General features: G+C 43.1%; 1 protein-coding gene and 1 long non-coding RNA gene across 13 annotated transcripts in view; one reads left to right on the top strand and one right to left on the bottom strand.

Moving 5' to 3' along the window:
* The window catches only part of ofcc1 (orofacial cleft 1 candidate 1), a 341,671-nt gene extending 339,723 nt beyond the window's left edge, over positions 1 to 1,948 (bottom strand). For 7 of the 12 annotated variants that reach the window (XR_011352133.1, XM_069920845.1, XM_069920846.1 and 4 more), the window contains exon 1: positions 1,015 to 1,459. The gene's annotated coding sequence lies outside the window, so the exon portion shown is untranslated. Of the gene's footprint in view, positions 1 to 1,014; positions 1,460 to 1,577; positions 1,752 to 1,794 lie in introns of those variants that run through there. The other 5 variants (XM_069920838.1, XM_069920841.1, XM_069920839.1 and 2 more) reach the window with 5 other exon arrangements.
* Positions 439 to 26,068, top strand: LOC138755232 (uncharacterized). The gene is made up of 5 exons (XR_011352134.1): positions 439 to 554; positions 1,781 to 1,964; positions 11,266 to 11,336; positions 11,931 to 12,085; positions 25,447 to 26,068. It is a non-coding gene; the product is annotated as an uncharacterized lncRNA (long non-coding RNA).
* Positions 26,069 to 27,135: the final 1,067 nt, after the last annotated feature.

Below are 27,135 nucleotides of genomic sequence, written 5' to 3'. Positions count from 1 at the left end.
GAAAGTTATCTAAAATTACAACTAAATAGATTACAATGAAGAAATTACAATCCAAATACTGTAGGATTTGTATTGACTAGAAAAGATGACCTGAGGAATGGGAGATGGAATTTGTAAGGTTAGCATGGAAAAAGTAGGCAGAATGGCCTGTTTTCATGTTGTAAAACACTGACTCTAAATAACATGGGACTAGTGTGTTGAAGCACTGCAAGTTGCAATCCATAGTGCTGTGGCGGCACACTTTCTCATGGCGAACAGGCCCCGCATGTAACGTCACATGGCAGGGCAGCCATGGGAAGATGGAGCCGTCAGAGGTTCTTCCTGACTCAAGCCTCCCGCGCAGCGTGAGCCTTGGGCAGCGATTATGACATCACCACACACATGGTGACTGAGCCAGCGCTGCCCTTAAAGGGGCATGCACTAAATTCAGATAAAACAGTGGTTAATGACCCTCAACTTGGTGGCTGTGCTTTCTTCAGCTGCGCCAAGCGCCACAATGCAATAAATATTCATTTCTTTCAGCACTGGTTCACTGTGGGTGTACTGTTGACAAGGTACTCAATTAGTCAACTTTAATGGCAACTTCCAAACCCATAACCTTAACTACCAAGGTCAACAGCAGCAGGCTTATGAAATTTGGAGGTTCCCCTACACATCTCAGCTTGACCTGGAAATCTGTCACTGCTGGGTTTAAAAATGTGGCTTCCTCTAGCAAGGAGAGAGCACCTTCAACATTCTCAAGGGCAGTTATGGATGGGCAACAAATATGAGACTTACTTGTGATAAATCATACAAAAGGCAGGAAAGTGAATTAGAGGGTGATTTAAAGCAGAGACTGATTGGTTCTTAATTAGTAAGCATGCCAAAGGATACAGGGGGGTTAAAGACAGAAGGGGTTTGAGTATACATGGCCATGATTCAAATGGTGCAGCAGACTTGATGGACTAAATACCTCAATTCTGCTCCTATGGTCTCTTTACTTTTACATGGCTATTAAGTAATTATTGCACTCACCTTACAACGTATATCCTTCGATTGCATAGATTAAACTATTCTTTTCCAAGGAATGAAGAATAAACAGTTCTGTCAGGGAGCCATTTACAAAATAATGTGTTCAATTATTCCTCAGCACGCAAGAAAAAAAATTAAAGAATGTTTTAAAACGTTTAAAATAATGTAAAACACGAAGGCTCACTTGTAGGAAGTTAGTTTGCTCAGATGATATGTATTTCTTTGGAAGTTTCCTCGCTGACTTCTAAACCCATTTCAAAAAGACAACCCAACGAGCTTCAAAACGGCGTGGTTTTTAAAAAAAAAATAACTCCAAGAGCAACTTATCTACATATAAATGTGAAACTCCATTAAAAATGCCTATTGCTCCTGCATTTTGTCCGCGACCTACTTTCCCCGCCCACCGGCCGCTCTAATTTTGCTACATTTATGCACGTATGCAAATGACCCCCCCCTCTTTCCCACTTTGCAACACTTACGCGACCTGCTCACCGGCCGCGCTAATTTTGCTACATTTATGCACGTATGCAAATGACCCCCCCTCTTTCCCACTTTGCAACACTTACGCGACCTGCTCACCGGCCCGAGCATTAGCAGGAAGGCTTTGGAAATGAACTGATGCACATTCAGTAAACCCGTCCTCCGTGACTTACCAGGGCCCGTTTGATGGGGGCTGGGGGTGGAGATAAAGTGGGGACAAAGATTTCAACTGCTCTTCTCCCGGATATATCCAAATAAAAAATAAATTGCAAACTTGCAATTGTTGCAGAAATGCCTACTTACCTGCGTGGCGCCGGCTCTGGCAACGTGGGACTTGACCTGGATCCTCACGCCGACTTTGTTGCTCTGAGCTCCTCGACAACTATGACGCCAACGCTCTCCAAAAAGCCAAAAGATCCGGTTACAGACAACTGAAAGGGGAATCAGCGCCAGTGTACGACGTCCACTGACCGGTGAGAGAAAGGATTCAACACTAATGCTAGAGAGAGAGTGTGAGTGCCTTCTCAGACACTGAAAGTATTCAGCACCAATGTATAATATGAATTGGTGGTGAGGTGGTGCATTCTGCACCTAGTCATAGAGTTATACACAATGAGCTGGAGAAACTCAGCAGGTCATGTAGCCTCTAAGTAGTGAAGGGTAACCAATATTATACAGTGCACTCTTCCCCAGCGTCCAGTCGTTCCTGTTCAACTCGAGACATATATGGGATGCAATTTGAATACATCAATTTCAGATGAAAATTGGGATAATAGGCTTGATCTGGTTAATAATATTTCATTCTGTTCAAGTCATTGTTTAATACAATTTAAAGTTGTACATAGAATACCTATATCCAAAGTTAGATTGTCTCATTTTTATCCTGATGTCGATCCATTATGTGACATATAAAATTTTGAGGCCTCTCTGGTTCATGTTTTGGGAGTGTCCAGAACTACAAGAATATTGGGAACAATTCTTTAAAACTCCATCACAGATTTTTAGGATTAAATTGGAACCGTGTCCTTTTGTTGCATTATTTGGTTATTCTCTAGGATTTCCTTAAATTGAACTCAAAAAAGAATAGTGGCTTGTAGCGGACTGAGTGACCGCGCAGTTAGATGGGCCAAATCGCCACCCCAGTTGTCCGACTCAAAATGGCACGGGTCCCACTTCACTCCCGAGGAGAAGCCCGTAGTTGATGCCACGTGTTGCCCAGGGGAACTCCCCGCTTCTGGGTGGCAGACTACCGGTCAGGGAGTGGTGCTTTGGCGCGCGGACATCACTTTCGGAAGCTGGTGCACTCGTCACCAGAAGTGCGTGTTCCCCTGTATAAAGTCATTTACTGGTTCGCCTTCGCACCATGTGGACAGTTCTTGATTCTGTAGCCCTGCCGTAGCAGACGCTACAAGCTTTTAATTCATTGATGGCCAGACGAGCAATTTTGATAAGACGGAAAGACCGCAGAGCACCAACCCACATGCACTGGTTACAGGATATTATGTCTTGCTTAAGTTTGAAGAAAATTAGATCTAATGTGAAAGAGATCAGGGTTGAATTTGACAAGATATGGGGCCTATTTGTGGACTGTTATCATCATTTGATTATTTAGGCAGGGGTGCTCTGGGGGTTTTCTATCTGATGTCTGAGAGCTGATACTCAATTCTTTACAATTTACTTGCTGGTGACCATGTTTAGTGGGAGGGGTTAGATGAGTATGGGGTCTTTTTCTTCGTGTTCTTATTTTTGTTTTTTAAATATTTTATTTATAATTTTAAATCATATAACATTAATTATAACATAAAAATATTATATAATTGAGTAAATCCTCCCCCCAACTTCCCTCATCCACACCACTAACACCTTCCCTTCTCCCTCTTCCACCTGCAAAGAAAGGAGATCATCACTTAAAGACAACAATAATCAACCTTTTACCTGTGGAGACCGAGACATCCACCGGAGCGGACCAAGAGATTAAATCTTCATACCAAGAATTTTTAAATATGAGCTCCATACTTTTACAAATTATATGTTATCTTTTCTAGAGGAATACAGATTTCATTTCAGCATGCCATCTTTGCATTCCTAAATCTAAATCAGTTTTCCAATTAATACCCAAACATTTTTTTAGAAATGGCCAAAGCTAAACGTAAAAATTAAATTTGATACATAGCCAATCTCAATCCTAAAGCAATCGACTTAATGTCCCCTAATAAAAGCAACATCAGATCAAACGGTAAACTTACTTTTAATACTTGTTCCAAAAACAATATAACTTGTATCCAAAAATTCTTAATTTTAGAGCAAGTCCAAGTCAAATGAAAACAAGTACCTATCTCCTGTCCACACCTAAAACACAAAACTGAAGAAATTAATTCAAATTTCTTTTAATTACAATTGATGTAAAAAATTATATTGTACTAATCTATATTTTACATTTATAACATTAGTCATATTATCCTTACCTAAATTTCTTCCAAATGTTTTCATCTTTCTTTCTATTTAAATCAAGTTCCCATTTCATTCTTGATTAATGAACATTCAACTTAGGCATTTTATTTTGTAATTACTTATACATCTCAGAAATAAACTTACTTGTTTCTTCCTTAGTAAGCAATAATTCCAGAGCAGATTATCTAGGTAATTTTAAACTATGACCTAATTTTCCAAATAAAAAGGTTTTAACCTGATAATAACAAAAAAAGTATTACTAGAAACTTGAAATTTCTCCTTCATTCGATTAAAAGATATTAACTTCCCTGCTTCAAAACAATCTTCAACTTTTTAAATCCCTAATTGATTCCATATCTTTAAAAAATGATTATTTATAGTAAAAGGAAAAAGTTAATTTTGATATTGAGATATTTTCACTGAAATCTTTCCATTTCCATCTATCTCATAATCAATTTTATTCCATATTTCAATTAAATGTTTCAGAATTGTTGGATCCTTACCAATTAACAATTTTTAATTCCATTTATAAATAAATTCTGACATAGACTTCTCATCAATTTTATTTAATTCTATATTTGCCCAAATAGAAGGTTTATTTAAATCAAACATTGCATTAATAAATTTCAATTGTGCAGCTTTATAATAATTCTGAAAATGTGGAAATTGTAAATTACCATGTTAATTTCTCCAAAAATACCCTATTCATTATCCCCTTCCATAAAATTTCATTACAATTGAGTTAAGATCTTTTTTAAAAAAGTTTTGTGGTACTAAACATGGAATAGATTGAAAAAGATATTGGATCCTTGGAAAAATATTCATTTTAATACAATTCACTCTCCTATTAAGGTAATAGGTAAGTCTTTCCATCTGTTTAAATCATCTTTAATTTTATTAAATTATGGAATATTTAAACTGAGGGGTTTAATCAGTTTTATTCCATATTTCAATTAAATGTTTCAGAATTGGTGGATCCTTACCATATCTGGAATATATAGCATACAAATTATCTAAATTTCTAACAATTCTAATACCTAAATATTTAATCAGATTAAATATCCACTTAAATTGAACTACACATTTACAGCGATCATAATCTCCTTCTACTAATGACAAAACTTCACTTTTATCTCAATTAATTTTATAACCAGATATTTCCCCATAATTTTGTAACTTTTTATATAAAGACACTAAAGAATTTTCAGGATCTGTTATATAAATCAATACATCATCATCAAACAAACTAATTTTACACTCCTCATTCACTTTAATTCCTTTAACACTAGCATCTTGCCTTATTGATTGTGCCAACAGTTCAATTGCTAAAACAAATAATGCGGGGGATAAGGGACAACCTTGTCTAGCTGATCTTGTTAATGAGAAAGAAGAAAATTGTCCTTTAGTAACTACTCTAGCCAAAGGATTTCTATATAAAGCTTTAATCTAATTCATAAATATTGGCCCAAATTGAAATTTTTGTAAAACTTTAAATAAATAATTACATTCTAATCTGTCAAAACCTTTTCAGCATCTAATGATAAAACTAATGCTAATTCCAACTGCTTCTGATAACTATGAATTAAACTAATTAATTTAGATATATTATCAGCAGAATATCTTTCTTTGATAAATCCAGATTGATCTAAATTAAACAACTCAGGTAAATATTCATTTACTCTATTAGCCAAAACTTTAGCAACAATTTTATAATCAACAATTGACAACAAGAAAGGCCTAGAAGACTCAGGTTTTAGTAAATCTTTATCTTTCTTAAGTATTACTGTTATTACAGCATTTGAAAAAGATTCTGGTAGTGAACAAGTTATAGTCATTTGTTTTAATACTTCCATTAATAAAGGCATCAATAAGTCTTTAATTTTTTAATAAAATTCAGACATAAATCCATCTTCAACAGGAGATTTACCATTTTGCATAGAATTTAAAGCCTTAATAACTTCTTTCAATGTAAATGGAGAATCTAAATCCTTCTGAGCATGGCAATTCAAAGATGGAAGTTGAAGCTTCTGTAAAAAAAATCATTAATTTCTTCTTCATTGTTCAATAATTGAGATGAATATAACTTAGTATAATACTCTCTAAAAGAATTTTGTTATTTTTATGCAACTAGAAGAGATTGGTCTAGTTAGATAATCACAATGCATATCTCAATATTAGAATATGAGGTGAAATTCTCATAAGGATTTTTCACTTTTTTCAAGAATGATGTCAGACAATTTATATATGGACTCATATTCTGTATTGTATTATATAAAGCTATATAATTAATTAATATCTAAACAATATATACATGTAATATTTCTCTATCAAATTAATAACAATATCTTTAAAAGAGTCATATATGGTTTTTACACAGCTGCCACGGTAATTTCCCGTAGATAATTTTCACATTTACCTGCCGGAATGGCCTTTCACACAGGAAGGACATTTACACTAATTAACTGAGTCGCAGTAATTATGAAGGCTGAACATGGGTCGAGTCAACTGGACACTTTTCCCATTCATTAGCCCATTGTTGCAGACCGCCCTGCTGTTCAGTTTAGTCTGCAGGCTGTGTGCAATTATGTCGAGGATTGCCGCAGGAAACATTTTGGAACAGGAATGAGTCACTCCTTTCCATTCTGAACTATTTACACAGCCTGCATTGTGGAAATTTTGCGAAAATTTCCTGTCATGTTGCGGCTGTGTAAAAACCATAATAGTGTTTGACAAGTACAGTACGAGAGAGTCTTCATTGCTATCGACTGACAAGCAGGAAAATGCATTCACCACAAGTGCATGGTATCCTCTGGGAAGAGAAAGAAGACATACTGCATCAGTTCATATCTTCTGACAATGAAAGAGGGGGGAATATATTCAGCACTGATACAAAGTACTTGGGAAGTGAGGGGGTGGTGGTGGACAGGGTGTAAGCAGAAGTCAACACTATTTAGTCCTACATAGGGCCATCAAGCACAACCACATTCTTCACCAAGCTTCTTCACAAATGCTGCATCAGTCTTTCCAAAATCATTTCAGATTCCAGTGAGTGTACCAGAAAACAGAGTGCCCGAATACACTAAACAGGGCAACTCTTTGTGGACTTGGCCTGTGGAGTCACACAGTGACTTTACTAGGATCCAAACAGAGTTAAATACAATACATCCCAACACACTTTGCAGCATTGAAAAGGTGAATCATATTTAAAAATTAATGTCAGATTTCAGATCAGCTTATACCATCTTGTCAAGGAAAAAACAGGCGGTGAGAGGGTGGAATGAGCTGTGAGTTGAAGGGGTGGATGTAGGTTCAACTTCGATCTTTTAGAGAAATTTGGATAGGTGCATGGATGGGAGGGTTATTGAAGGCTATGGTCCAAGTGCGAGTCAATGTGTCAAGGCGGAATAATTGTTTGGTGTGGATCAATTGGCCATAGGGCCTGTTTCTGTGCTGTAGTGTACTATGATTCTGTGTGATATTCATTCTCATTAAAACAATTCAAGAACTGCAAGCACATGTTCTTCTAAATCAAGTCCACATAATAATTCCAAAGGGCCAATAACAGGGTTTGATTCCTTGAAAGAAAAACTCAAGAGTATCTGAGAACCACATGGATTTACAAAAATAACAAAGTATAATATGGAAAAGATGGGACTTAATCCATAAAATAAAACTCGGCAAAAACTTTCCAATGCATCTAAACCAGAAATAACAGTCAAAGGAAAGTATTTACATCACTTCAAAAAATTTTAAATAATGATGCAGATTTTGCAAATAAATGCAAATCATTCCAAACAAGGCTATCAACACATGTGACCAGAAGATATAGGAGCAGATGTAGGCCATTCAATCCATGCCACGATTCCAACATGAGCTGATCCACTCAGCCCCACTCCCTTGCCTTCTCCCCATAGCCTATACAGATAGCTATCAAGCTCTGCCTTAAATAAACCCAACAAACTGGTCTCCACAGCCGCTCCTGGCAGGTACTCTGTAACCTCTTCCTTGACAATCGACTCCAACAACTTCTCAACCTCCAATGTTAGACTAACAGGTCTCGATTCCTTTTCAAATAATCTTTGTAGTTTTCCAGTCCTGAATCGATTAATTCTTGGAAGATAATTACTACTGTCACTACAATCTCTAGAGCTACTTCTTTCAGAACCCAAGGATACATTACATCTGGTCCAGGAGACATTTACCTTTAGACTTCTCAGCTTCCCAAGCACCTTCTCTCTGGTGATCATGACTGCTCTCGCCTCTCTTCCCTGACACCCTTGGGTTGCATTGAGAAAGTATCAGATTTAGTAGGTTCACAGAGAGATGAGTCTGGAGACAAGAGCATACAATCACACACAGCTTTTACTAATGCCCTTGAAATTCTGGTATATTAATGTCTTCCACAGTGAAGATTGATGCAAAATACTCATTCAGTTCCTCTGTCATCTCCTTGCCTCCCATTATAATTTCTCAAGTGTCATTTTCCATTGGTCCTATATTAACTCTTGTGTCTTTTTTAACTCTTAATATAATTTAAAAACTTTTAGTAGCCTTTTTGATATTTTTTCCTGGCCTCCTTTCAATGTTCATCTTTTCCTTCCTATGACCTTCTTCATTGCCTTCTGTAGACTTTGAAATGCTTCCCAGTCCTCTACCTTCCCACTAATTTATGCTTCCTTGTATGCTCTTTCTTTTGCTTTTGTCTTTGACTTCTCATGTCAGCCACAGTTGTGCCATTTTCCATTCAAATATTTATATTTTTTGGAATATACCTGTCCTGCACTTTCCTTATTTCTCACAGACACTCCAGCCATTGCTGCTCTGCTGTCCTCCCTGCTAGTGTGCCTTTCCAATTAGTGTGCCAGTTCCTTTCCAATACCTCTGTAATCCCCCTTTATTCCACTGGTATACTGACACCTCTGATTATAATTTCTCAACTGCAGGGTGAATTCTATCATATAATTCTATCATATGATCATTGCTTCTTAAGGGGGGCCCTTTACCTTCAGCTCCCTTACAACTCTGGTGCATTACACAACACCAAATCCAGTACAGCCAATCCCCTGGTGGACTCATCAACAGGCTGCTCTAAAAAGTCATCTTGCAGACTTTCTCTTCCTTAAGATCCAGTCCCAATCTGGTTTTCCCAACCTTATTTGCTTGTACAAGTCACCCATGACTACCATACCATTCCCCTCCAGATGCGCCTTTTCTATTTACTGTTGTAATTTGTTGTCCATGTCCCATCTACTATTTGATGGTCTGTATGTAACTGCCAACAGTATCTTTTTACCCTTGCTATTTCTTAACCAACAATGATTTTCCATCTTCTGATCATCTGTCTCTTCTTTCTAACAATTTAATGTTATTCCTTACCAAAGGAGCCAAACCACCCCTTCTACTTCCCTGGCTATCCTTTTGATGTATTGTATCCTTGATCATTCAGCTCCCAATGACATCCGTCCTTTAGCCACGACTCTGTGATGCCCACAGCATCATACCTGCCAATCTGTAACTGTACTAGGTCATCCACTTTGTTTCTTATGCTGCATTTGTTTAAGTACAAAACCTTCATTCCTGTATTCATTACTTTTTTAGGTTCTGTGTCCCTGTTGCATTGCAGCTCATACCCTATGATTCCACACAAACTCTCTACCAGCTGTCTCTATTTAGTGCACCAACTGCTTCTTCCGCTGTCTCTTCACTTTGGCTCCTGCCTATCTAGTTTAACAGCCCCCCACCACCCCAACAGCAAACCTCCCTGCCAGGATATTGGTTATCCTCCAATTCAAGTGCAACCCGAGCTACTTGTAGAGGTCACTCCTTCCCCAGAAAATGTTCCAATGATTCAGGAATTTGAAACCCTCCCCACTGTACCATGGCATCACTACTCATTGGTCTGTGCTATCTGCCTGTTCTGACCTCCACTAGCTCATGGGAAATTACCTCCTCAGAGGTTCTGCTTTTCATTCTTTTTCCTAACTCCCTAAAGTTACTTTGTCATTGGCACCAATATGTACCATAATTCTGGCTGGTTACCCTCCCCCTTAAGAACCACTCCGAGACATCGAGTAGCGAGGAGGCGACTATCATGGAGTCTCTTTTGCAGTCACAGAATCTTCTACCTGTTCCCCTATCGAATCCCCTCTATCACTCTGTCTAACTTCGCCCTTCCTTTCTCAGGATCAGATTGTCCACAGAGATATTGGTCTGGCTGCTGCCTTGCCCAGATAGGTCATCATCCCCCACACCCAGCACTACCCAATGGGGTATACTTGTTGCTGAGGGGAATGGCCACATGGGTGCTCTGTACTAACTGCCTATTTCCCATTGCTGACTGCCTCTTTCCCCTTCCCTCACACTACAGTAACGCAATTACTTGCCTCTTAGGTGTGACTGTCTCCTTGTACCTTCTGTCTCTCACCCCCCGCCTCTCGAATGGTCCGGAGATCATCAGTTCCAGTTCTCTAATACAGTCTGTCAGGAGTTGCGGCTGGATGCACCTCTTGCAAGTATAGTCATCAGGGACACTTGTGCTGTATCAGATTTACAACTCCTGCAATTGGAGTATTCTACTGCCCTAGCTACCATCTCTACTACCAACTCTGGGTTACTCTATAAAACAAAAATCTTACCTCTAGGACATCCTGAGCCTCTGCTCAACAAAGCTTCTTGAGCCAAAGCCACCACTCCTACACTGGGCCACTCCACTTGAGCTTCCCATCTTTTTATTTGCTACTGGCCTTATCTGTCACACAGATCATTGCTCCGCTTCATTTTTAAACACCCCTGAAACAAATACGGCTCTCGACACTCACCAGTTGCCGAGTCCTGGCTCCGCTCTGCTATGTTTCACTTTTAAACTCCCCTGAAACACAGCACATATCCCGACACTCACCAATTGCTGAGTGGAACCAGGTCCTTATATGTGATGGCAAATGCAATTGTCCTAATCTCATTTGGCAGTCGGGAGCATTATATCTTCAAAGGCATTTCACAATTGAATTTGCCATGAAGCCGAGTGGAAAAACTCTACCTCAGGTGAATAAAAACAGAAAGTGCTGGAAATACTCAGAAAGTCAGGGCATGTGAGTGAGATGAGAAACAGAGTTCACATCTCACATCAGAATCTTTCTTCAATCCTTCCAAGGATCTGATGATGCTTCTTTGACCTGAAACATTGACTTTATTTCTCTTCACATATGCATCCTGACCTGGTGAGTACTTCCAGCGTTTTCTGTTTTAATCATAGACTTGCACTTTTTTTTTCCTTTTGCACTTTTTTTTTCTTTTCACAACATTTACTCTGGAATTGGTCTTTAGATCCTCTGCCTGGGTGCAAACATTTGAGAATTACACTGGAGATTACAGGACTACATGAAGCAATAGGCAAGGTAAATGTCATGTCTTTAAATTGTTCACATTTTTAAATTATTTGTAAGTATTTTTAGAAATCTTTAAAAAATTTTAGAATGGTTTCAATTTTTTATTAATTATTACCTTTCTTTTTAATAACTGTTAAATGACTCCAAGAGACATGGAATCATACAGAGGTACAGTACAGAAACAGGCCCTTTAGACCAAATTGTCCTTGCCAAGCAAGGTGCCTTGCTGAGCTGGTCTCATTTCCCTGTATTTCCCTCTGAACCTTGCCCATTCATGTACTTGTCCAAATGTTTTTAAAGTATTGTAATCCCCCACCCCCCACGTCAGCAAATTCCTTTGGCAACACAGTCCATATACCTGGAGTCCTCTGGGTGAAAAGCTTCCTCCTCAAGTCCCCTTCAAATGTCCATCCCTTCTTAAACCTATACCCTCCTATTTAGACTCACATACACTGAGAAAAAAGAAACGTGACCATCAAACCGTATCTACGCACCGCATGATTTGAAACATCTAGAAGGTCATTCCTCCAGGGAAACTTCCCAGCCTATCCAGTCTCTCCTTTACTGCACATTTCACTTTAAGATCATTTCTATCTTCCACAGGCAACAAACCTGTGGTCTGGCTGTCCAATCTCTCAGGGAAATTTTGTGGGTGATATTGCTGCAGTGACATACGAGACATTGCTGCCGCTCGGATCACAAACATGGAGTGCCAGACACTGTAGGCTAGTGAGGTAGCTTCTCTGCTTCTGGCTTGGGTAAGTCCTGCTATGGGGTAACAACTGACAATAATCACAAATAATTGATGTCAAGATGAGATCCAAAAAGAGGTCTAAGAATCACAATCATCTGTCATTATTCTGGAACGTCGGCACTATTTTATAGATAAATTCTCTGAATATTTTTCAGATGCAAATGTGTAACCAGTTTCCTGGTGAGTGTCATCTGTGGGAGAGAAACAGAGTTAATGGAAATGACAAGGGACCTCTGAGCTCAAACGTTAAATCCATTTATTTTTTTCACAGATGCTGGTGACTTGCTGAGTGTTTTCATCATTTTCTGTTTTTGTTTCTTATTTCCAAGTTTTTTTCTAAAAACACTTTCAAAGGGGTGGAGGAGGTGAAAGGCAGATCTCAGAATGCCCATTCATTCACACAGGAGAAACCTCAACCTATTCATTGATGCTGGACTCAATCTCGTGCTCCCCTCCCACACTCTGAAGCCCCAGATCAAACTGTCCCTTTCAAAACACCTGGAGCCCCGCTAGCATGACACCAAACAGGGCAAAGCAACCCAATTGATTGGCACCTATCCATTGCCTTAAACAGTTACCATATTATTTTGGCGTATAATCCTGGAACTCCCTCACTGCCATGGCAGAGGCACCTTCAGTGGAAGGACTTCAGCGGTTCAAAGAAGCAGGCTCATTATCAGCTTCCCAAGGGCCATCAGGGGGTCGGCAGTAAATGCTGGGTTTCCCAGCAATGCCCAGATCCAAGAAAATGACTTAAAGTAAAAGCCAAGTGCCTGATGGTGTTCAAAATTGTCCAAAAGATGAGCATTGACTTCGAAATCTGGACTGGGTGCTTGTGATTCACTGCTGTGTGGAAATCAACTTAAGGCTCCAAGCTCCTGACTTATGACTCTTCCAATGCCAAATCAAAATAGAGACAACAGCATATAGAATTAGTTTCCTATACGATTCCTCCCAGAGTCGACCATCCTGTGTGATACATTGTGATTCGACGTGGATGAGAATAAAACCATGCTCAAAATGATAATGATTTTAGTAGGAGAACAAAAGAGAAAATTGAGACCAAAAATATCCTGCCTTAAACACATGAAACTAATAAAAATATCACAAAAATACTCACAGGTTACACAAACACTGTGAGATATATTGCTGTCTAATAACAGTATATCTACCAGATGTTTACAATTGTGTGCCTGCAAACTGCAAAAAATACAAGTATTGTTTTATTATTAATGTTAATTTGAATTTATTGAGACAGTTTTCGTAGCAGTTTTCAGTAAATTGTGTTTACAATGAGTGATTTCATGGAAAAAGACCTTTGTGTTCATATTACCTATTATATAACACAAAGCTGCTTCAGTCGACCCACAAATACCCAAGTAAATAATTTATTACCCAACTTAACAATTTTTTCAAGATTCTCATGAATTATTCAAATCAAGTACTTACAACATGTTGAATGCCATAAAGACATAAAGCAGAGCATAACATTTTGAGAAAGATAGGCAGCATGGCATTCACTAAAATACAAGATTTACTAAAGTACAGACTGTAGCCAATTAAACTTCGACTAATTCCTAGTGTTCTGCTGGCATTTGAAATTTAATCAGCCATTTATTTTGGCTGCAGTAACAGAGTCCTTAAAGCAAAATTCTAACAAATGTTTGGTTATTGAAAAGGAGAGAAGAAAAGAACTGCAATAGTTTCATATGTTAGAGCTGGACCTGCTTTTCAAGGCTATCTTTAAATTGTTTTGAAAGCAGAATCCAAAAACCATGTTATATAACGTAAAGTGCAAATGGAGATCGGATCCTCGAAATTATCAGCCAAGAATATCAAAATGTTACACGTACAGAATATATTGACAATGATTAACCTGGAAAATAAGCTGTTAAGTTTGCAAAGAAAGGAATGGGAAAAAATGAGGGAAGAGAATAGGGTGAGTATCAGAGCAATGGAGAGGGGAGAGAAAATGGCTAAACCCTAAGCAAGACAACAAGCGAAAAGTGAAAGACAACATTGGAATTTAACTCTTTACAAGATTATAAGCAAGGATGAAAATTTTAAAATATCATTTGGCTGAAAAAGAGCCAGTGAAGATTAACTTAAGTAAAAACACAGAAATGCTGCAGGAACTTAGCCACTCTCACAGCATCCATAGGAGGTAAAGATATATAACTGACGTTTTGGGCCTGAGCCCTTCTTCAAGTTATGAGCAGAAAACAGGCAGGGACCTGACCTAAATAAAACAACTGGGGGAGAAGGGAGGAGAGGACAGGGGATGGGGGTGGTGGGAGCGTAGGCCAACAGTCTTGGGGATGGGGGTGGTGGGAGCGTAGGCCGACAGTCTTTTGGTGCGCTGTTAGACAGAATCAGACACACACAAGGTAAAGACTGTACAACAGGCTTTAATCCATAAAGAATTCCACAGAGCCAGCAACTCTGTGTGAGGTCTCGGGAGGCCAGCGCAGGCTTATATCCCGGAGGGTGATTGACACCCGACTGGGTGGGGCTTGATCCATTCAGGCCAACTGATTGGCAGCCGGCCAGGTGTTATCCTGTCCCCTTACACTCCTGCAAGTACAGAGGTGCAGTAGGCCGGTGGTGTATCACCACATTCACCCCCTTCTTTAAAATTGTCCTGGGGGGGGGGGTCAGTAACAAGGAATTGCACCCACTATGTGCATACAATATTTACAGGTTGAGACGATTCGGCAGCCGCCAGGGTTTCTGAGACCGTCATAGGACTGGCTCCTAGTCACTGGTCAGAGGGGAAGTGGGGGGGGGGGCTGGCAGCAGGGGTGTGTGTGGCTGGTGTGGTGCCGCGCGGAGGGGTGGCCGGGGTCGATGAATGCGGGTCGTATTGGATGGGTGGGGGTGCGGGTTCGTTTCCTAAGGCTGAAGCGGGGCTCTGGTGGTCAAGGAGGCCCTGCGTGCCCCATAGCTGCATGGGGACGGGGATGTATGCCCGGTCAGTGTCGTCCTGGGTTGGAGGGTGGTGTGATGGGTGCTCCTGTTGGTGCCAGGTCCCTGCTTGAGACAGTGTCCTCCGTGCCACTACCGAATCTAACGTAAGCGTAGTTATGGTTTACATGAAGGAGAAAACCTGCTCCACCAGGGTTTCGGCCTTGTGTGTCCGTACATGCTTACGCAGAAGCACCGGTCCCGGGGGCGTGAGTGCTGGGAGTGACATTCCAGTCGCCGATCTTCTGGGGAATGAGAACAGACATTCGTGAGGGGTCTCGTTGGTAGCTGTGCACAGCAGTAAACGAATGGCATGGAGCACCTCGGGCAGGACGTCTTGCCAGAACTCAACAGCCTACCCTTTTGACCTGAGAACCAGGAGGTCTGCCTTCTAGAGCACCTCATTCTCGCGTTCCATTTGCCCGTTACCTCTTGGGTTATAGCTTGTTGTGCATCTGGTCGCGATGCTCCTCACCGTCAGGTACAGGCATAGCTCGTCGCTCATGAAACTAGACCCCCAGTCGCTGTGGATGATGGTGGCCATGGAGGTGTCCTGACAAGGGATGGCAAAAGGGAAGTGTGAGTACTTGTCCACTACTATGAGGAAGTAGATGTTTCAGTTCGTGGAAGGCAGGGGCCCTTTAAAGTCCACGCCGAGATGCTCGAAAGGCCTAGTAGCCTTTACAACGTAGGCTGGGGTGGGGGGGTGGGAGCGGAAGAAACGGCGTTTACAGTCCGCACAGACCCGACAGGCCTTGGTCATGTCCCTGATGGTGTACAGCAGATTTCGGGACTTAACGAAATGGTACAACCGGGTGAGGCCCGGAAGGCAGAGGGACTCATGCAATGCCTGCAACCTGTCGTCATGCATAGACGCGCAGGTGCGAGAGAGGGCATCAGGGGAGTCGTTAAACTTCCCAGGGCGGTACAGGATGTCATAGCTGTAGGTTGCCAGCTCAACTCTCCAGCACAGGATCTTGTCGTTCTTTATCTTGCTCTTGTGGGTAGTGTTAAACATGAACACCACGGCCCGCTGGTCCATGAGGAGCTTGAACCTCCTGCCGTCCAGGTAGTAGCGCCAGTGGCGGACCGCTTCCACAATCGACTGGGCTCCTTTTCAATGGCCGTGTGCCCTAGCTCGGAGCCGTGGAGGGTCCTGGAGAAGAAGGCAATGGGGCACCTCCCTTGGTTGAGGGTAGTGTCACATTTGTGGCCCGAAATGTGAAGTTAATAAAACATCGAACACAAGTTTTATCAGGTAAACTTCTAATTGTCTTTATTTTCCAGTTTCCTTTGTTCTCCTGCTTGTGCTCTTATCTCTCTCTCATACCACGTGACTTCCAGTACATCTCAAACATATTCATTATCATGACATCCCTCCTTTAATCAGAAATAAACTTTACCTTCACTTATCAATATCCCTCGGAAACCTACAAACATCATAACTAATGGTAATATTATAACTCAACTACATAAAATTTACTTCCTACAGCACTCATACATGCACTTCATGATATAAGATTAAAATACTGTCCCAAGGTTCTTATTAAAACTATGGCACAAAGTCTTCGTATCGTTTGGGCACTTTCCAGTTTCGTTTTGGCCTGCCTACGATATTGTCGTCGCTTCTCGGTTGTTCACTCTCAGTGTCGGAAATACTGCTCGCCACGGCTTCGGGTGTTTCTGGCGCTCTAGTCACTTCATCAGGAGTGCTGGTAACTCCCTCTGGAACATCATCAGGTCTCTCAGTTTCAGCATCTCGTATTGGCCTTTCAAACTCTTCTCTCGATGTATCTCTGGACTGGTACCTTTTTACACCTGAGACATTTCTCTTATATAGGACTCCAGTCGGAGACTTGACTGTCACCATACTGCCACTTCTGGATATGACAGTATAGGGTTGATGGTAATAAGGTGTGTCCAGCTTACCACCAGTTTCATGCCTCACTAGAACATTATCTCCTGGCATGATGTCTGAGTACTTGGCTCCACGTTTCAAATCTGTGTACAGCTTTGCTGCACCTTTCTTTTCAGCATCATGGTCCCTCATCTCCTGGTCGTCTCGGATTTCCTTTATTTCTGGCATTTTTGTGCGGATTTTTCTCCCAAAAAATGCTTCTGCAGGAATTTTTCCAGTGGTTGCATGAGGCATTGCTCAATAGACAGCCACATAAGATAGCAATGCTTCTCGCCAATTTTGACCTTCTGCGTGTGCAATCCTCAATCGTTTTTCAATGGACTGATTTTGTCTCTCTACTTCCCCGTTGGCTTGCGGCCATTTCGGAGTTACTTTATGATGGTGGATACCTGTGGTCCTCATGTATTCCGCAAATGTCTCTGAAATGAATTGTGGACCATTGTCAGAGTATAATGTAACAGGTAATCCATATCTTGCGAATATCTCTGCTAATGCTTGTATTGTTTTTTCAGTGGTTGTGGACTTCAACACCACGTACTCATAGTATCTGCTGTAGTAATCTATCACTACCATAATTGATTCACCCGTCGGTAAAGGTCCAAGAACATCAACAGCTACGTCGATCCATGGTCCTGACGGGAGTTGCGTACTCCGGATCGGTTCTGGCGGATTACTCCTACTTATGATTTGACATCCGTGACAAGTTTTAACAAATTTCTCTGCGTCTTTATCACAACCTGGCCACCATACCTTGGTCCTGAGGTTTTGCTTGGTACCAACAATACCTAGGTGTCCTTCATGCACTAAGGATACGATCTTCGGTCTCATTCTTTGCGGTATCACCAATCTGCAACCTCTTAATACAGACTGTCCGATGAAACAAAGTTCGTCTCTAATTGGAATGTAAGCCTTGTGAGTACACTTGTCCCATTGTCCACTCTGTATGCATTCTCTTACTTCCATGAGTTCTGGATCACGTTCAGATTCTCTCTCGACTTCCTTCGTAGTCACAGCTTTCGGTGTCCACTGAATAGCTATGAAGCGTACAAAGCTCTCTGTTTCTGTTCCCAAATCTGACTTGGATTGTGGACCACCATCCTTCACCAATCTGGACAGCGGATCTGCAATGTTTGTTTTCCCTGCAATGTGGATTACTTTATATTTGTAGGGTTGTAGTCTGAGTACCCATCTCTCTATTCTGGCACATGGTTTGGATCTAGGTGCATAGATCACCTCTAATGGCTTATGATCTGTGATGAGTTCAAATTCAATGCCGTATAAATATGCATGGAACCTCTCACAGGCCCATACAAGTCCGAGTGTTTCTTTCTCTGTCTGAGAGTATCTTCTTTCCACATCTGATAACAATCTGCTGGCATAGGCAATGATTCTTGGTCCTCCATCATGCATCTGGACCAACACGGCTCCTAAACCAACCGGGCTGGCATCCGCTATGACTTTGGTTGATGCCGCCGAATCGTAATATCCAAGAGTTTTTGCATCTGTCAGGCTTTGCTTCAGCGCTGTGAACGCTTTCTTCTGCTCAGATCCAAAATGAAATGGTACACCTTTCCTGGTTAGTTTCCTTAGTGGTTCTGCCACTGTAGCGAAATTAAGAATGAACTTTGCACAAAAATTGACCAATCCCAGGAAACTCCTCACCTCTGTTGCGTTCTGAGGTGCACGTGCCTCTGCAATAGCTTTCACCTTGGCCTCTGCAGGGTTTAGTCCTTCCCGTATAAGTCTGTGTCCCATGAAGTCCATTTCTGACACACCGAACTGGCACTTGTTTCCATTCACGGTAAGGCCTGCCTCCTGTAGTCTAGAAAGTACACGCCTCAACCGTTTGTCATGTTCTTCCTTCGTTGGTGCATGGACTATGATGTCGTCAGAAATGTTGGCAACTCCAGGAATGCCTTGAATCACTCGATGGATTTCATACTGGTAGATCTCCGAAGCTGCATTAATTCCAAATGATAGTCTCTTGTAACGATACAATCCACAGTGAGTCACAAATGTAGTTACATCTCGGGAACCTGGATCCAGCTCTAATTGATAATAGCCCCATTTCAGATCAATTTTTGAGAATACCTTGCTGGTAGTTAGTTCTTGAAGTATTTCCTCCACTGTTGGTATAGGGTGTCGTTCTCTAATTATAGCTTCATTGGCCATTCTCATGTCAACACATAGTCTTATGTCACCCTTTGGTTTGGGTACAATCACTACGGGACTGACCCATTGTGTCGAATGTTCCACCGGTTCAATAATGTCTTGTTCGATCAATTCTTTAATTTTGGCTTCGACTTTCCCACGAAGTCCACACGGAGTTCGGCGCATTGGTTGTGCCTTGGGTTTGACTGTTTCATCTACCGCTAGCTTCAATTGTCGACCTTTCAGCTTTCCTACTCCTTGGAAGACTGCGGGGAATTCTTGCTTCATATCCTCGTATGACTGAATTGAATTGACACAAGCTCCAATATGAAGTATTGCCAGGTCTTGCGCTGTGCTTCTACTCGGCAATGGTTCTCCCCTCTCTTCTATGACCATAAACTCTGCTTCGGTGTACTTATCTCCAGCTTCAACAGTTGCAGTAAAACATCCAATGGTCTGCAATGGCTTGGTTGCTGTGTATGGATACAGTTTCTTGGAACACTTCTTTGAGGTACAGATCTTTTTCCTTTTCAACTTCTCCCATAAATGTCGATCAATCACATTACTGTCACTGCCTGAGTCTACAATGACCTGCACTGTCACTCCACCAATGATCACTGGGACCTTCTCATGATGTACTTCATTCAACGTAAATTGGTAACAACTCTGTTCCTCCTGGGTATCATCATCGTCACCGTCTATCTGGCGAATGGTATCTTTCTTTCCAGGATACTTTCCTTTCCCCCAGAATTTGCCTTTGGAAGTTGTACTCTTCCTCTTCTGGTCTGCATTGGACTTGCTTTTGCACTTCTTTGCAAAGTGGTCCTTACCTCCACACTTTCTGCAAACTTTGCCTTTGGCCGGGCAATATGGGTCTTTTCCAAAGTGACCTCGGTTTCCACATCGATAACACTCCACGTCCTGTGTCGACGTATATCTTGGCTGATTATGGCGATGTGAGAGCCTCTTAATTTGCTGGCTTGAGTTGTCTTTCAGGGTCATGGTATGAAATTGCCCTTCAACAGCCTCTAATGCAGCAGCAATAGCTAAAGCATCGGTGAGTTCCAACTCACTCCCTCTTTCCAGTAGACGTCTTCTGAGTTTATCTGATCTGCAGTGCTGTACGACTTGATCCAATAATTGGTTGTCCAAATCAGCTGGCATGTAATTGCATCCAACAGCTAGCTGACGTAGTCTCGTCACGTACTGAGCAATTGTCTGGCCATCTTCTTGTCTCGTTCTCCGAAACAAATGGCGTTGAAATGTAGCATTCGGTGTCATTACATAGTGTGCATTTAATGCATCTACCACTTTCCGGTACTCATCCTTTCTTTCAGTATTCAAAAGTGTCTTAAATGTTTCCCGAACAGCGCGTCCAGCAATGAAAAGAAGTAACGCCCTTCTCTGCGCTTTTTGTTCAACTGTACCGGTATCTAGAAATAGGCCACGACTGTCGGCGTAGGATTCAAATTCTTCCAGCCATGCCTTCCACTTCACACTTACAGTGCTTGCATCACCCGTTGGGTCAAAATGAGCAATTCCACTATGTGTTAGAAAGTCACCGTCTGCACCAGCCATGAGGAAATATTCCAGCCCCAAAAGTACTGAGACAAAGAGAAAATTCTTATCATCTTGAAGTTGTCTGTAATCCTCTGTAATCTTGTTTAGTCTTTAATTTTCTTCAAGCTTCTTTCATCCTCGTCGCCAATGTCACATTTGTGGCCCGAAATGTGAAGTTAATAAAACTTCGAACACAAGTTTTATCAGGTAAACTTCTCATTGTCTTTATTTTCCAGTTTCCTTTGTTCTCCTGCTTGTGCTCTTATCTCTCTCTCATACCACGTGACTTCCGGTACATCTCATACATATTCATTATCATGACAGGTAGCAGCGAGGGCCAACTCGGAGGCATCACTCTCCACCTGGAAGGGGGAGTCCTCAACCACAGCCTGCATCGTGGCATCCGTGATGTCTTGCCTGATGCGGGTTAAGGTTGCCTGCACCTCAGGTTGGAGGGGAAAAGTTGTGGCTTGGGCAAGTGGGCGGTCCTTGTCCGAAAATTGTGGGACTCACTACGAGTAATAAGAGAACAGGCCCAGGCACCTGCGGAGGCCCTTTAGCGTGGGGGGAGGGGTAACTCCATTAATGGGCGCATCCTTTCTGGTCTGGGCCAATGACTCCATGGGCCACGATGTACTTCAGGATGGCGAGGCGGGTGGTCCTGAGCACACACTTCTTGTTGTAAGTGAGGTTCAGCTCCTCAGCCATCTAGAGGAATTTTTCCAGGTTGGCATCGTGGTCCTGCTGGTCACGGCCACAGATAATTATGTTATCCAGATATCAAAACATCCCCTTCAACTTCTACCTTGCAATCCATCTCCCGCTGGAAGATGGAGACCCCATTTGTGACCCCAAAAGGAACCCGGCAGAACTGGTACAAGTGTCCGTCCACGTCAAAGATGGTGTAGGGCTTGTCCTTTGGGTGGATAGGGATTTGCTGATACGCCAACTTCAGGTCAATCATGGAGAACACCCGGTAGCGGGCAATCTCATTGACCATGTCAGCGATCCTCGGTGGGGGTAGGCATCCAGCTAGGTGTACCGATTAATGGTCTGGCTATAATCCACGACCATCCCAGCTTACTTCTCCCTTTGACCACCAGGACGTAGGGTCTCCAAGGGCTGTTACTGGGCTCGATAACGCCTTCCACCAGGAGTTGCCGCACCTCCGCCTTGATGAAGTCCCTGTCTGCAGCGCAATAGCATCTACTGGCGGCAATCAGCTTGCAGCCTAGCGCAAGATGTGGAAAGAGCGCCAGTGGGGTGATGTGCAGTGTGGAGAGGCCGCAGGTTGGCCAGGGCTGGTAGGTTGGCGTGCTGTGCAATGTGAGTGGAGGCTGGGCCCCCTCCGAAAGCAAGTGTGGCACTTTGCAGGTGGCACTGGAAATCCAGGCCCAGGAGGAGTGGTGCGCAGTGTTTGGGCATGACCAGGAGCCTGAATCCTGTGTAAGTCTCCCCTCCCACCGTTATATCGACCAAGCAGCACCCAAGGGTACCAACAGTCTTGTCCTTGGTGGAGAGGGCGATCGAGCAGGTGGTGGGGTGTACCTTCAACCCCAGGGAGCGGGCCACGTTTGGGTAAATGAAACTCTTGGTGCTGCCACTGTCCAACAGGCACTTTGTTACCTGCCCGTTGACTCGCTCGTCCATCATCGAGCGCCTGAGATCATGGGGAATGTCCCTGGTCAGCGTGGTGGTGGCCAGGACCATCTCTGAGTCGGAGTCGTCGCTATCCGGAGGGATGGGGGGGCGTCGATAGGGTGACCTGGACATCGCCTGTGTTAACTATGTTAACATCGGTCGTGTGGTGCAGCATACGATAGCCAATGGCCTCCAGAGGCATGGGGAGCGTCAGTAGGGCGGCCTGGTCATTGCCCATGTTGACCATGATGTTCTCAACGTCATCGGGAGCCCTTCATGTCTGGCACTGTCTGGCCCAATATGGCGGCAGCACATGGGGAGCCGCTGCCTGGCTGGCCTCCTTCCCCAGCCATGTCTGCTGTGCAGTGATGTTGTTATGTCAGCCGGAAGTGACGTCGCTGTAACTCTCAGCAAGGGCTGGTGCAGATGCTCGGGTCACACGCTGCGGTGGTTGCTGGCGTGGCCGAATGTTGCGCAGTTTAAGTCTGGGAAGGCGGAAGTCGTCGCGTGGACAATTGCACCGCCAAGCACGCGCACGTGGGGGTGTCCGCAGGGGAGGTAGGGAGGTCATAGAGGGCCGCTGAGCTGCCGGCAGGTTTTGAGAGGCACACTTTTGTGAAGTGCCCTTTCTTGCCGCATTGGGAACAATACTGGTTCCTAGTTGGACAGTTTTGGTGCGATCATCAATCCGACCCACAACAGAACCCACAATACTTACAGGGGCTCTGGGCGCCTGGCTCAGCGACATTCTCCTCCCCAGCTCGGCCTGGGGCTGCAGCAGCTCACCGGCGCAGGCTTATATCCTGGAGGGTGATTGACAGCCGACCAGGTGGGGCTTGGTCCATTCAGGCCGACTGATTGGCAGCCAGCCAGGTGTTGTCCTGTCCCCGCACTCCTGCAGGTACAGAGGTTGCACCCTGCAGTAGGCCGGTGGTACACTCCTGCAGGTACAGAGGTTGCCCCCTGCAGTAGGATGGTCGTGTACCACCACAAGTCCAAAGACAATAATTGGATCTGGACAGGAGGACAGGAGGGGAAAGGTGAGAATTGATTAGGAGAGGATGTGAATGCAGAGCTGGAGAAAAGGAGAAATAGGAAGAGGGAAAGGGGAGAGATAGTTGGGGGGGGGCTAACAGAAAACAGAAAAGTCAATGTCATTTAAGGCACAGAACCAACATTGATTAAAATCAGGAAAATTGAATGGGCAAGCATTGGAAAAGTCTCAGGGTTATAGGGATAACATAACATTGATGGATTTGAAAACCAAGGTTGGACTGTCAATGTCACTGTTCAAGATTCCTCTTATTGTCATGTAATAGTACAGCCCATTGTAATATTACATGGAATTGCCTTCTGCCTGCCGTCAGGTAGACAAAGAGTCGCTATTAGTGTTGCCCTGTGAACCTTACAGTAAGAGAGTAAGAGAAGCAGTAGAGAGACCCTTCAGAGTAATTGAGTGTCTGTGGATTTGCATCCAGCACTCCCATAGGTCGCTGCAGCCACACATACTCCTGTTCTATCCATCGGCAACCTGAGCTCGAGATCCAAACCTCCAACACAATCAGGAAGCTTTGAGACTCCTTCTTGCCCTCAGCAAGACTCCAATACCTGATTCCCAAGAGGCAGTCTCCAGCAGCCCACAGTCTATGTGGGTCCTCAGCTACTGAGCCCTTTGCTGATTCACTGCCTTGGTCATTGTCATGTGGGGTTGTCTCTTCTGCTTCACCTTCACAACAAAGCTATGTTTTCCCATTTTCTGATTCTCTGCTCCAGCCCACTGCTCCCTGGGAGTCTGCAACCCCTCGTCACCGCTGCCAAGCCCAGGCACCACCATCTTAGGCACAGGTTGCAAGTTATTTTTTAAAAAAACAGCATTGGTTTCTGTAACAGTCCGTTTAAAGCCTGTATGGGGCTGCCAGCATTAGAACCAGGCAGTTGAATCCTTCGGACCAACGCTGTGTCTCCGCTTTCCTCCCTTCTGGGTCTGCCTCAGCAGCAGTGCTTCCATTACAGCAGCTCCAGCAGCTTTTTTCGTTACTAAAACCAAATCCAGTATTAGTTCATGATCACAGGACTTATGGGTAATTGGAACACTGTATGAGGCAGGATCCTGCCTGTAGAATTCTGGACAAAAGTTGATGGAGAGTAAAACATGAGAGGGAATTCAGGCATGTTTTGAAGCAGTTCAGTCCAGAGGTAACAGCAGATGAGTTGAGGTTGAGTAATGGTTCGGGGAAGTAGATGATCTTAGTGATGGAATTAACAAGTAGACCAAAGCTCACTTCAAGGTCAAACGTAACACCAAAGTTGCAGACCATCTGGTTATGTCCCAGAAGCCTGTAGCTAGGGAGTGTAATGTATGTCAGTCAGGATTTACAATGCAGATGGGTTGTAACAAGTGACGAAAAAGTGACGAGCCTTAGTGCCACAGGTGTAATCAAGCAAGGGCTCAAAAGCAAGTCATCACAAGGCATTTTGTCTAAGATCAAAATACAACAGGCGATGGAAACCTAAAATGTATATGAGAATTTACTGGAAATACTCAGTAGGTCAGTTAACAAGAAAAAAAAATTAACATTTCAGGTCAATAACTATTCATAAGGTTAGGACTTGTGGTGGCAGTATTGAGAGAGGAAGAAATTAAACTATGTGAGGGAGGGTTTGAGGTGGTGATTGAAGAAGTGGATAAAGGTGCTCATCAGTGCAAGGTTAACAGCAGATATCTATTGCACTTCATGGAGTCAGGCCAGACCTAAAAACTGCTCCAACTGCGCCAATAGGCGCCCCACATCATTTTCTGCAGAGAGTTGCATGGAAACAGTTATCTATTGAGAGATAATACAATGTTTGCATTGTAAAGGTTTAAGATCACCCATTCTTTTCAAGCCACCCAGATGAAGTTCTATCAGTCAACATCATTTGGTGTGTGAAAACATCTGCATATTTGATGTAAGGTGAAAGCGATCTTTGGATCTGCATCCCTGTAGTGCCAACTTCAGACGCAATTAAATACTTTAGAAAGTTGTTGTTGCTGTAATGCGAGAAATGCAAATGCCAGTCTCCAGGATAGATTTTTACACAATCATTTGCAAAATAACGCCTTCTAATTCACATGTCTGTCTGATTTTCAGCACACCCAAAGGAGGACTTGGGCCCAAAATGTTGACTGCCTTTTGCTGCATGATCTGCTGAATTTATCCAGCACTTCTGGGGACTGCACTTCACCCCAGCATCTGCAGACTTGTTGACCTGCAACAACAACTGATTTTTTTTTTAACTATATGATGATGTGAGGGAAGGGAGAACATCTGCCAGGCACAGGATCCCCTGGTCTTTCTTAAAATAGTTCATTGGGATCCCTTTAACCCCAACCAAAAGAGCAGATAAATCATCAGCTTAATGTCTCTTCTGAATGGCAGCAGCCCCTACAGCAAAGAAGCAATTAGATTCCAGCCTCAACATGCAAAATGAGCTTAACATATTTCACAAAACTGAAAGAATGAATGCTGAATGCACAAAAATAGCAATGTATCCTTCAATATACTTAACAACTGACAGTTACTTGGTTAAAAAAAGTCCCACATGCCCATATTTATTCAGCTTCTTGAAGCTATTGTTTCACTCAGATTTATATCACCAATGGCTGCAAACTCATCAGCATACATTTTAATTGGCTCTATTTCTATTCAAATGGATGAAAAGCAGAAGTTACCTCAGGGGTGAATGTAATTGTACTGGTCTTCTTTGGCTTGGCTTGGCGGACGAAGATTTATGGAGGGGTAATGTCCACGTCAGCTGCAGGCTCGTTTGTGGCTGACAAGTCCGATGCAGGACAGGCAGACGCGGTTGCAAGGGAAAATTGGTTGGTTGGGGTTGGGTGTTGGGTTTTCCTCCCTTGTCTTTTGTCGGTGAGGTGGGCTCTGCGGTCTTTTTCAAAGGAGGTTGCTGCCTGCCGAACTGTGAGGCGCCAAGATGCACGATTTGAGGCGATATCAGCCCACTGGCGGTGGTCAATGAGGCAGGCACCAAGAGCTTTCTTTAGGCAGTCCTTGTACCTCTTCTTTGGTGCACCTCTGTCTCGGTGGCCAGTGGAGAGCTCGCCATATAACACGATCTTGGGAAGGCGATGGTCCTCCATTCTGGAGACGTGACCTACCCAGCGAAGTTGGATCTTCAGCAGCGTGGACTCGATGCTGTCGACCTCTGCCATCTCGAGTACTTCGATGAAGGGATGAAGTCGCTCCAATGAATGTTGGGGATGGAGCGGAGACAACACTGGTGGAAGCGTTCTAGGAGCCGTAGGTGATGCCGGTAGAGGACCCATGATTCGGAGCCGAACAGGAGTGTGGGTATGACAACGGCTCTATATATGCTAATCTTTGTGAGGTTTTTCAATTGGTTTTTCTCTACTGGTACTGGTAAATGTGCTTATTTTAGCCATTTGCACAGAAGGTTTCAGCAACCTTCTGCACTGGCCTGTGCCAACTTACTTTCACCTCTGCCTTAACTGGTGCAGTGCTCCAGTGACATTCCTGTTTGTTGATTATTCACTGGAATATCTTCCCTGAAGTTGTTGCCTAATGTTGATAAGCAGTCCCATCCCCTTGGACACCTCACAGAGCTGCTCCATTAACAGTAGTCAACTGTTCAAACCCTGATTATTGCTGATGGCTGTGAAACGTCTATATTGTTATGAAGAGGTAAGGACAAAAGTCAGGGATGAATAAGAGCATCTTTTCCTCTTTTTTGCTATCTGTGGATTTCTGTATCACTGAGAATAAAGACAGCATATATTTGGTCTCAACATCCCCATTTTCCAA

Source organism: Narcine bancroftii, chromosome 2 (assembly GCF_036971445.1).
Source record: "Narcine bancroftii isolate sNarBan1 chromosome 2, sNarBan1.hap1, whole genome shotgun sequence".
Lineage (NCBI taxonomy): Eukaryota > Metazoa > Chordata > Chondrichthyes > Torpediniformes > Narcinidae > Narcine > Narcine bancroftii.
This window is presented reverse-complemented; position numbering and strand designations above follow the sequence as displayed.